Source organism: Miscanthus floridulus, chromosome 17 (assembly GCF_019320115.1).
Source record: "Miscanthus floridulus cultivar M001 chromosome 17, ASM1932011v1, whole genome shotgun sequence".
Lineage (NCBI taxonomy): Eukaryota > Viridiplantae > Streptophyta > Magnoliopsida > Poales > Poaceae > Miscanthus > Miscanthus floridulus.
In genome coordinates, this window is record NC_089596.1 from 73,715,383 (window position 1) to 73,727,498 (window position 12,116).

A 12,116-nucleotide genomic window follows, 5' to 3' on the forward strand; every position below is an offset into this window, starting at 1 on the left:
TTTTGGATTTGTTGTGATGATTTGCTAGATTGAAATCAATTCTTGAATCTACAGTCTAGATACGCAATTTCACTTGATTTGGATCCAACTATTTAATTTAGTTTGTTTCTTTTTTTCCTATATAAACATCTTTTTTATCTCTACTTGGGCACATTCAGTAAGTAGCAGAAATTCTTATGAAATAAATGGCTGAGGGGGCAACAACAATTTACCACATATATGTCACTGTTAGTTTCATGATTTAGTTTTTAAAAGAAGTGCAGGTTCATCGTCAAGGCACGGTTACTTTAAGTTTTCTAGTTATTTAGTTCATAGATGGTTATAGAATGTCCTTATTTTGTCTTCTTACTACAGGGTGTTGTTTAGTGTGTGGGCTATACATATTTGTATCACATCTGTGTGAAATCTCTAAATAATGAAAATAGTCTTATTTGCTGTTGAAATAAAATTAGTGGAACTTTTCAGTCTCCTATTTCATATTGAATTGGTGCATGACAATGTAGATTGCCTGGTTTGAACATTGTACAACTCATGGAAGAGGTAATATTGCTAGGACGGCTGTGGATCACGGCGTTGGTGGTGCCGGAAATGGATGTGGACGAGCTGCACCTACTTCGGCGCTGGAGGGAATCAGCCGAGGTATGGAGATGGGTTCAGTGGTCAATCACTGTTGCGTGAGTAGTTCTCTGTGAATTCTGGATTGTAACAAATTTTGGTATGCTTCTGTTTATTTGCAGATGAGGGGGGTAGCCGTCCTGGCTGCTAAGCATGCGGAAGCAATGGTCCAGGAAGCCACTGCTGTATGGAATCGGCACCCTGTTGGTCACAGCCGGCACTGGTCGACACCCCTGGCCAGCCAATAATGTATAAGTCTTGGGTAGATGTTTTTCTGTATATGATATAGCTTTCTGTTCTCCTTAGCTAACTCTTGTGGTCTATGAAAATTATAACTTCAGGTAATTTTGGATGTGGGTTGCGGCACTGGTGTTCTTTCGATATTTTGTGCTTTTACTGGTGCCTATCTTATAAATTTTTAGTTATTAGTTGCACATTTTGCATTTATGATGATCTTATCGATGTAGCAAAACCAATAATTTTTTAATCCCACACTCTATAGATACTACTATATTCCACGTATATGTGGAGGCGCAGATTCGCCATTACCGTCTGCACTGCATCTTTATCAAGTAAGTAGGTAAGTTCCACGTTTCAGACTTTAGATTCTGAACTTTCACTTTCTGCTACAGTGACTTTCTTTAGATAATCATTTCTTGCTTGTCTTTAGTTATCTTATTTTATTGTTTGTGCAGTTCAAGCTTGCATAGAGTTTAAATTAATTTATTTAGCTGTAGCCTTCGTTCAGATTAGTTAACGATATTGTGGTTAGTACAAGTTTGTGCAGGTTGATACCTTATAAACAGTCACTGAGTTTCTATATCTGCAACTTGATTAGAAAAATATAGGTGCGAAGCGATATTCAACAAGTCATAAAAGATCTTGCCTACTTGCACACAGTTGCTTAATTTACATGCTACCTGCAAATTATTATATATTAGTCACCGCAAATTCTAGAAACTATCAGAAGTACATGGGCTAATTTTTATGATAATATCACTTGCTATGTGCTATGAGGTTTATGCAACCTGACACTTTCTAACTGTTCACCGGGTTTGATCTCAGGGAAAAAATGATTGTTTCGGTCTTCTTCCTATCACACCCTTGTGGTTCAGTAATGCTCTTGCCTGGCAGTGCCTATCTTCAACATTGATTGGCGAATTGCAAATGATAATCAAGGAGCATTAGTGCATCAAACAACTGATGGGAGGTACATATATTATCTGTTTTCGCATTACAGAAGGTGCATAGTTAACAATTGCAGTTATAAGTTCCTCAGTTGTTTACTTGCTGAATATGCCTTTACCAGCATGTCCTCAGTATTATTATCTTATTGTATGATCCATGCGTTTTTAGTACAAAAGTTTAGTTGTTCCGTAGTAACGCACGGGCACGCTACATTTAAATGTTCGTCCGGCGCACGGAACAAGTCGCTCCGATCGATCCATCCTGCAGGTTTCTTTAGCCCTATATAGTACTGGCTCCGTTCGGCTTACCTTATAATCCACGCTATTCAGCTTGTTTTTTCAACCGGAACCGCGTTTTTCTCTCACAATAATTCAACCAGAATAGTATTTTTTAGCAAATTCAGCTATGTTTCAGCAAGTCGAACGGGGCCAATATCCGCTCTGTCAGCAGCCAGTTCGATCGGCGTCTTCGTTCTCTGCACGTCTGACGATATACTAGCACCAGTGTACGTATATTATTATGATCGATCGAGCTACTCTGTTAGCTCAGAAGTAAGCACCAGATCGATCACATACATATAGAATCTTCATGGTAGCTACTATAATACGTAGGCCATGACTTGTGGAACGGTGTGATCTCTGTATATGTTTGGCTCGGTAATCATAAATTATCGTCCTAGTTTTAATTTGTAAAAAAAATTTTCTGCTTAATGAATACCATGTCAATGACACGTTCGGAAAAAAAAACTATAATACGTAGGCCATGACTTGTGCAAAGCCGCTTTCATTACTGTTTACGATCCCAACCAGAGGGAGAGAAAAAAAAAATATACGTATATCGTCCAGCAGTCTCAGTTCCCGTAAGCTACGATTCTTAGCAGTTACTAGCACATTATTACATGCATCCCACACACACCGCTGTAGCATCTACATACATACTCTACTGCTGCTTCTTCTTCTTTTTGTGCAAATAACGGTCCCCCCACACACACCGCTGTAGCATCTACATACATACTCTACTGCTGCTTCTTCTTCTTCTTTTTGTGCAAATAACGGTCCCGTTCGTTTGGAGGAATCTGAAGAAATTTAGATGAATCTGGAGGAATTTGTGAACGAAAAATACTGTTCCGGATGAAAAAAGAAATGGATCAAACCGGGTTTAAGGACACACGAACGGTGCCAACGTGTCATGTGTGGCCTCGTTCCGTATCACTGTTGTTACGGAGTAACCTCGTCGTAGCGGCTGGTGCATGGGACAAATTAATTAATAAAATAAAGCAGCCTGAACTGTATATGCCGGTGTCGCACGTGCACATAATAAGATCGATGATCTAGCTAGATCGCCTAGTGGCTGTTCTTCTTTTAATTTTGAGCGGATCCATCAGCTGGGTCCGGCCGACCTAGCTAGTACAGCAGGGTAATTGGTTCAGGCTGTTTGGTGCACCGCGCACGTACACACCCTGATCTCTTATCCGTATGCATGCCCTTTAATTAGAAATGGCCTGGACGACACGACACGACATCCGAATCAACGGCTGCTAACATCTACGGAGTACTGTACTAGGCAAATTGATGAACTCCCAGAGAGAAGGTTTGAATTGATTAGTCGTAAACGAGGCAATGCATGTTGGTTGCTTGGGCAGGGTCGTTGGGGTGGTCTTTGGTGTACGTCTCTCACCGTCTCTAGCTAACGACAAATACATTATTAATGGTTAATTAGTTTATAGATGATTCGTCGTTCAGAGTAGTATATGCACACTACTGCATTGTTGTTTCAGCTGATTTAATCTGGTGAAATGTCATGGTTCTCTAATTTGGACAGATATATTATTAATTTCGCGTGGGGCAATAGGCATGTTTCGGGTCGTAATAATAATGATTGTGCGCCGTTCGGTCATGCGCGGCCAATGCAATGGAATCATCATCACGACACCTCACGTACCGCGTAGCCCTGATAAACTTCGTTTTCGTTTCGCTGGAGCCGCACCGATCATTACTGCCTGGAAAGAGACCAGTGGTATCCGAAGACGCAAATGCAGCACGACCACTTGATTGGCCAATTAATCTTCGTTGTACTTGTAATTGTAACCCCGCCCCATCCTCGGGCCTCGGCCAACACCACCGATAGATATGGGCTCTCGCAAGTTAGGGCATGTTTAGTTCCTAATTTTTTTTTTTCACGGTATCCATCACATCGAATCTTACAGCACATGCATGGAATACTAAATGTAGACGAAAAAAAAACTAATTACACAGTTGGGTGAGAAATCGCGAGACGAAACTTTTGAACCTAATTAGTCCATAATTAGACACTAATTGCTAAATACAAACAAAAGTGCTACAGTAGCCAAAACCTTAAAAATTTTTGGATCTAAACGCGGCCTTAACTAATCAACCAAACAAAAGGCCTGCATTGCGATCTCTGTACACCCGACAGAACTTCTGTCGGATCACACGTCCGCCTGAGTCTGACCGGCTCAATGACTCCCAATCCAAGCAGGCGGTGGCGCCGCAGCAGCAGCATCCAAGCGCATCACGGAACTGTGTTGATAGCGCACCGTGCAGATCGTTGGAGCAGGCGAGGGCCAAATCTCGCCGATCCGGCAGCGCCGGATCCCGTGTGTTTCGCAGGCCAACAACGTGGAGCTGGTGCCAGTATGTGCACGAGCGCGCGCGGTCCAGTACGGGCGACGGGGCGAGCTGGCCCATGTGCACAGTTCACCGCACTGCTCACCCTCGGTTCGTCACAATTCACATGCACATCACACGAGTTTTTTTGTTTTTTGTTTTTCACCTTGTTTGTTTATTGGTTTCAGCCAGTTCAAACCAGTCAGTCAATAGTATTTTTCTCTCACGACAAATCAGCACCAGTCAGTCCAAATCAGCCCCAAAACCAACCAGCGAACCGGCCGTTTGTTTGATCGGACATCACACGAGTTTTGGTCAGCTTCGGACCTGCGCCGGGGCTTGCGCCGGACAGGGGGCCAGGGCCACAAGCCAGCTTGCTTCAGCATTGACCGATCGCTTGCTCAGTTGTGCTCGCGTGAAAAAAATGGGGAAGCTTAGCCCATCCGTGGTTTTCCGTGCGATGCCTTCGCGTATGAGGCCGGTGGCTGCTCAGCGCGGTCCGCATAAGCGGCTGATGGCTGGCTCGGCCTACTCTTTTTATTTTTTTTGGAGCAAAGGCTGGCTCGGACTAGTAAACATTATATCCACTGAGGCCCAGAAGGCCCGACTGAAATACGTCCACCAAAAGTCCAAAAGTCCCGGCCGTCTCCTCCTCCCCACGCGGAAACCCTCTGTGGTAGTCTTTCTTGTTGCGACATGTTTACGTTGAGCGTTTTTGCTGGATCGCCACATTGTCAAGTCGATGCCAGCGTAGCCGTTTTCCGCTGGATTCCACTTCATCTGAATCGATTCCACTTCGACCAGGTTTTCCGTTGAAGGCGGCCTAGTCAAGCTGAGTAGGTACAGGGGTATGCAACCTGTTCGGCTGATACTGATACGATTATATACGATCGTAGATTATTACTACTGGCTGGTTTGATGTAAGAAAAAAATACTGTTCCGATCGTTTACGACCAAGCGAACAGGCTGATGGTGGCCAAAGAGAGGAGAGGATACGCGGTGGCAGCGCCGGTCTGCTATGTGGAGCGGTTATTGCCGGAGGCTAGGGCATGGGTAGCATGCTGTTCGGGCTTCATGTGGACAGTGAGCTGATGGACTGACAGAGTTGCAAGGTTGGCTGATCTGAGAGTTGCGATGGACCAGCCATTTACCTTTTTTTTCTGTGTATAGAGAATTATAGATTCATATAGATTGGGATTGCTGCTACAACAAAGTGAGGCGATCTAACAGGATTTACCATGATTTTGATCTGTGGATTGCCGCTACTACACAGGAAGGCAAACCCAGATGGGTCTCTATATTATATTAGAGCATACTGATGGTAAATCCTGTTGGATCTTAGTTTGGTTACTGAATTTGTGACTCACTATGGGGGTTTATATTGTGACTCGGATTGTTTGGTGACTGCCTGAAGCTTATCAATTCACCATGACTTTGCAGGGATCAGGAGACCCCAGTTGCAGTTGAGGCACCTACCCCAGTCCTTGGGGAGCCGATGGACTTGATGACTGCTCTGCAGCTTGTCATGAAGAAATCAGGTGCTCATGATGGCCTTGTTAAGGGTCTTCGTGTGGCTGCCAAAGCCATTGAGAAGCATGCTGCTCAGCTTTGCGTGCTCGCCGAGGACTGTGACCAGCCTGATTATGTCAAGCTGGTGAAGGCTCTCTGCTCTGAGCACAATGTTCACCTGGTTACTGTGCCTAGCGCTAAAACTCTTGGCGAATGGGCTGGGGTGAGTTAAAGAATGCTTCCTTAGAAATGCACCTTGTTTGACTTTGTGTCAGTCTCTAGATGGTCCTAGCAAAATTAATAATATGGTTTACATTGTTCTGCCTAATGTTGAGAGAAGATAATATGATATGGTTTGGGTGTGTTCATATGCTTAGTTGTACTGTGAGTTAACATTCAAGATTGGTGGGCATGCCATTCTCCACTTTGCATTGTACTGCTTAGTATTAGTCATTTATTGTATGTAATGTGCGTCTTAATCTTAACAACTATATAGCACGGATACGGATACGCGTATCGGTATTGGAAGGATACGGATACGCAGATACGACAATTTCTTAAACAACCCGATACGCGGATACGTTTTAACTATTTTATTAATAAATAGATAACAATGCATATTAAATTACAAAATAGATGTTCAAGTTCAACATAGAGACATTTAAGGTCTATTACACTCAGAATAACATGATAGCAGGTTCTAATATAGAAAATTAATAAAAGGTCTATTACACTCGTAGCAAACTAGCAATACAGTACTATAGTAGGATAGGATAGCATCAAGCCATCAACATCAAGCTTCTTCCTCGGTTTCCTCATTCTCCTCCACACTTTGAACCTCAAGATCACCCAATCCAAATGAAACAGCCTGCAACTCCGGCTCATCAATGGAGAGGTCAGCAACTTCTAGAAGACCTACACCACTAAGGGAATCAAAAGAATCTCCTCCAACATCCCACATCCTTGTCTCTCCTGTCTTGTATGCATCAATTCTTCTTGACAAATGCCTCAGATTTGAGTGCACAAAGACCAAATCTTTCAGCCCGCTCAGGAGTTAAGGCATTTCTCTTGATACTATGGATGAAGCTATATGTGCTCCAATTTCTTTCACAGCAAGAAGAGGAGGCCGGTTGGCTCAGCAATTTTATGGCTAAATTCATCAATAGAGGGACAGATTGTCCATGATTTGTCCACCAAGTCATTGGAGAAACAACCCATCTATCATGTATAGAATCAGGATCATTGAATTCTTCTGAACAACTAGAAAACCTTGAGTATTCTTCCTTTACTTGAGCCAACTCTTGCGGTATGCGAAATAACTTCTTGAAGCAAGTCATCCTCATTTGTGATACCTCCTTATCCTTGTGGGGGGTGTGGCAGAACCGCCCGAAATAGCGTACTTACGGAGGCGCTCGTCTTCCACCAGACACTAAGCACCCCGAAAGCAACTATAGCGAACGGTGTCCGTCGGGCACACCCCGAGGGAGAACCCGAAAGATCCACATTTTTTCCAAGGATCCAATAATGAGAACGAGTTACAACACAAGTCCATCTCATACATTAGAGTTTCTTAAAAAGTACATTATTAAAATACCAAATACAGAGTGCGGAATGATAAACAGCGGAATATTAAAAGATAACATCTAGCGATAAGATAACGAGGATTCCGTCTGAGCCCACCAGAAGGATCCTCCACACAAGGTACTCCTCAAGCATCACCTGCAACAGGGGTAAATAAACTCTGAGTACACAATATACTCGCAAGACTTATCCGACCAGTGGGAATACTTTTCCGACTCCAAGGAATATGCTAGGCTTTATGGTTGCTGGTTTTCTTTAGCAGAAAGCAATACTAATAGTGAGTCCTTATTGATGCTTTATTATTATCAGTCGTATTAAATTTTCATCTAGTCAATCTATATAAGCACCTATTCTACTTTCAAGCAAGAGTTGAGCAATCGATACTGTTCCTTCTCCTTTTCCACTTCCAGTTCTTACTACGGTGCTAAACCACAGACAAGCCGTACTGGATAACCCGACGATTCACGAATCAATGTGTCTAGCTGGGTGCCCCGAAGACACACGCCCCGCTTGTACCCCAGGCACAAGTAGGACTAACCCACCACTCTCCTGTCCCGGGTGTCTAGGTCCCCGTCCAAACTTGGACTCCAAGCCCCCGCCCCTGAGTCCCGGACTCAGTGCGGTGCAAGGACCTCCACCACCTCCTCTTCCCATTAGTCGGTCCGGAAAGAGCCGGATCCACGACAAGAGAGCAGCGAGTCTTTCCTGCGCCCATACCCAAGTATGTGCTCGGGACAATAGTCTGTGACTTGCCTAGAGTCATATGCAACGACCGATCCTTAATCGACACAGACAGGGAAAAAGTGTAACCGGGCTATGCCCTGTTGGCCGCAGGACACAACCCCTCACACCCACCAGTACCAAATCCACATCCCTGCCCGGTCACCATTTTTCGTTTCCATTATTTCATCATGATATCATAGTTTAATCACCTATTTGCGAGTAACGGCAGGTTACTCACGCTACCGACATCCTGAGCATAGCAGCTACTCGACCTATACTAGTAGGACTCATGGTGGATATATTTATGCATGTAGTTTCCATAAAATGCCTGTAACGTAAATGCATATCATATAAATATATTCAGTGATCATTTAAAAATAGGGGTTATGCACCGGGGCTTGCCTTGAGCAGGTGCCGGGTCAACAAGGTCAGTACCAACAGGCTCCTGGGCTCCCTCCTGTGCGAAGAGCTCCTCCTCATACTCCTCGATCACCTCGTCATACTCCGGCTCGCAGACGGGTACGAAGTCTACCTGTTCGTGATCTACATGAAATGATGATGCAATGATTAACACTACGGCAACAGCCTCTCTAAATGCAAAAGTACATCTATTAAACTACTAAGTGAGATCTACCCACTAAAGTCTAAGCTACGTACCGTCACCACCAACAAGTATTAAACATGGCATCTATTCTTATAGCAATTACCAATGTTCCTACTCCGAACGCTAATTTACCCTATATGCGATAAAGCAAAGGTAATAGTCACTCTATCTAACAACTCGTTATAAGGCTACAAAATTTATAGCAAGCACATAATATCCTAGTGAACATACTATAAAATTTCTAACGCTAAAACTATCACCGATTTGCCACAAGAATTCATACAAACATTAATCTACATAATGCTAAGTCTTCTAATTAGAATTTATGATCCTATAATCATAACAGCTAGCTGTGAACTAACTACACTAACCAAAATGAATAAGCATTTCTATCCTCTGGAAAAATAAGAAAACTGAATTCTCTTACGTCGGCCCACACCGCGTGGCTCGGCCCAGTGCGCCATCCCGCCCGTGCGCGACAGCAGGCCACCATGTGGCCCACGCGGAGGCGCGGCCCAGACGGCCAACGGCCCGCGATGGGGAAGGCCTACGTGCGTCGGCAAATATGCACGGGCACCCCCGAAGTCCTAGATAATCTCCGCGAGCACCAGAGCACTATTTCCTCAGTCTACCATTTTACAGCTGCACCCTCCCTTTTCTACTTCTTCACCATGGCTAAGTCCCTGGCCCCCAAGGCGTGCACCGGCGCGATGGCGTGGGCACAGGACAGCCACGCCGGCGACACCCGAATCCCCAAAACCTAACTAAGGGGCCGATGAGTACCTCCAAGGCAGCACACGTGGTCTAGAAGCGGTTCGGCGAGCAGGGGCGTCGTCTCGGAATCCCTCCCCGGCGGTGAGCCCAGACCTACAATGGCGGAGGTGTTCCCGTAAGCCACAGCGACAACGAGACAAACCAAACAGCTAATGAGCTCGAGTAACCACCCACAACGGCCCTTGCGGTGATGGTCTGGCCGGAGGAAGCCCGAGTAGTGCTGGCCGTGTGCGCACCAACGAGTTGACAACGCCCGGCGATGGCACGACCGTGGCGGTGGTGGCTGGCCTGCTGCGAAGCTACGGCTGCGGTGCGCGGGGTGCTCAGGAGGGTATGGCGAGGCTATGGGTGCACTGAATTGTTACGAGATGCACTGAGTGACTAGCTCGCTGTTGGAGGGTGTCCGCCCGACCTTATGGAGCCGGTGGTGCGGGATTACGAAATTTCGGCCCTGTGCAAAGGCATACACAGCAAGGTGGGGACAGGACGCAGCCAGACACCTAACAAAGCTGAGCCTAAGCCGAATTGGAGTCTACTGCTACGGTCATGGCGAATCAAGAAGAATCGCCTCGGTGGCCAAGGGGACAACGGGGCAGGGGAGGTCATGGCTTGGCTCGTCTGCGGTGTCAATGCCCAAGCCAACAACACCACTACGGGACAGCGGGATAGGCAAGTCGTCTGCACAGCCACTGCGGCAAGGCGACGAGCGCGGTATGGCGCCGTCGCGTTGGGCAGCGCCAGACAAAAGAGGCAGCGCGACATCGACATCAAGGTGACGACGGGGTAGGCTGTTGCCCAGTGCATGAGCAGCCAACAAGATGTCAATGGACACAGGACCGGCGGGACGACGAGCGGCGTGTAGCGCGGGCCCGGTGCGCTCCCAGCCAAGGCAGTGCAAAAGTAGGGCATGGAGCTGCAAAGTTGGTCGGTGGGCAGCAGCGTGGCTGAGGCCGGCAGCGGGGCAGTTGCGTGGCCGAGGCCAGCAGCGGGGGCAGTAGCATGGCCGAGGCCAGCAGTGGGGGCAGGCAGACCTGGCGCGCAATGCCAGAGCCACGGTGTGCCCGACAGGATGGTGGACGCGGTGTGCGCATGAACACGGCTGGCACGGTAGAGCGCTGGCAATGCCAGCAGCATGCCAGGCCAACGGTGACCGCGCCCAGTGTCAATTCTAGTGACGCACATGCTTTTTAAAGCAAGCAGAAAACTTGTACACGATGCTCCAAAAGCTGAACTAACTATTCGATGCACAAAAGGGTACATTAAGCTATCTAACGGAGCCAAGATATCGTCCTACTGCTTAAGCCAATCGCTCCACAGAGCTTACCAAAAGTGGCATCGTCGACCACCTCCAAAACTTACGCGAACCACGTTGAAATGAATGATTCCGCGTCGGAATCCAAACCCAGCCTACTCGAGGTACTAACTAGCTATCCTTGTCCGACCACACCTATTTTATCACCGTTAGCCAAATGTTCTTTAGCCTTTTCATTTCCAGAACAATTCGATTACACAGTATTATATGAAATGTAACCACAGACTCATGTTTCGTATGAATGTTTCAAGTGCCGAACATTTAGTTATACTTTACGTCATACACATATGCACATAATTCAGATGCTTATGAAATGTTTTAGCAAAACATTACAATGTAACACCGGGGTGTTACAAATCTACCCCCCTAAAACAAAATCTCGACCCAAGATTTCATGTGCCTAGTGTGAGAAAGAGGTAGGGAGTACATTTGGCGCAATAACTTACTATCAGATCCAGAGAGGAGATGGGAGTAATGCTTTGATATGTAGCTCTCATGCTCTCAGGTTGCTTCGTGTTCTGAATGATTTTGCCATTGCACCTTGTAAAATTTTATCACTCTATTCCTGGTCACTCTCTCCTTCTCATCCAAGATTTTTATAGGATGCTCCACATAAGACAGATCAGGTTGGAGTGAAAGTCCTTCTATTTCCACAGATTCTTCAGGAACTCGTAGGCATTTCTTCAATTGCGAGACGTGAAATACATTGTGAACCGCTGAGAGAATTTTAGGGAGTTGGAGACGATAAGCAACGGGACCACACTGCTACAGCACCTTGTATGGACCCACATACTGAGGGGCTAACTTGCCATGGACACCAAATAGATGTACCCCTCTCATAGGAGATACCTTGAGATACACATAATCCCCAGCTACAAATTCCAAAGGCCTTCTTTGCTTGTCTGCGTAAGCCTTCTGCCGGCTCTGAGCTGCCTTCAAGTGTTCACGAATTATATTTACTTTCTCTCGAGCCTCCTTTATGAAATCAGGCCTGAAGTACCCACGGTCTCCTACTTCCACCTAGTTTAGTGGCGTCCTACACTTCTGCCCATAGAAAGCTTCAAATGGTGCCATACGAATACTCTCTTGGTAGCTGTTATTATATGAAAATTCTGCCAGCTTCAAATACTGATCCCACTTGTCAGGAAAAGAGATGGTACAAGCCCGCAGCATATCCTCGAGC

At 45.9% G+C, this 12,116-nt stretch overlaps 1 pseudogene; it reads right to left on the bottom strand.

Annotated features, from left to right (window-relative positions):
• Window positions 1-6,732: 6,732 nt before the first annotated feature.
• LOC136518236 (uncharacterized) overlaps window positions 6,733-12,116 on the bottom strand; it is a 28,396-nt pseudogene continuing 23,012 nt past the window's right edge.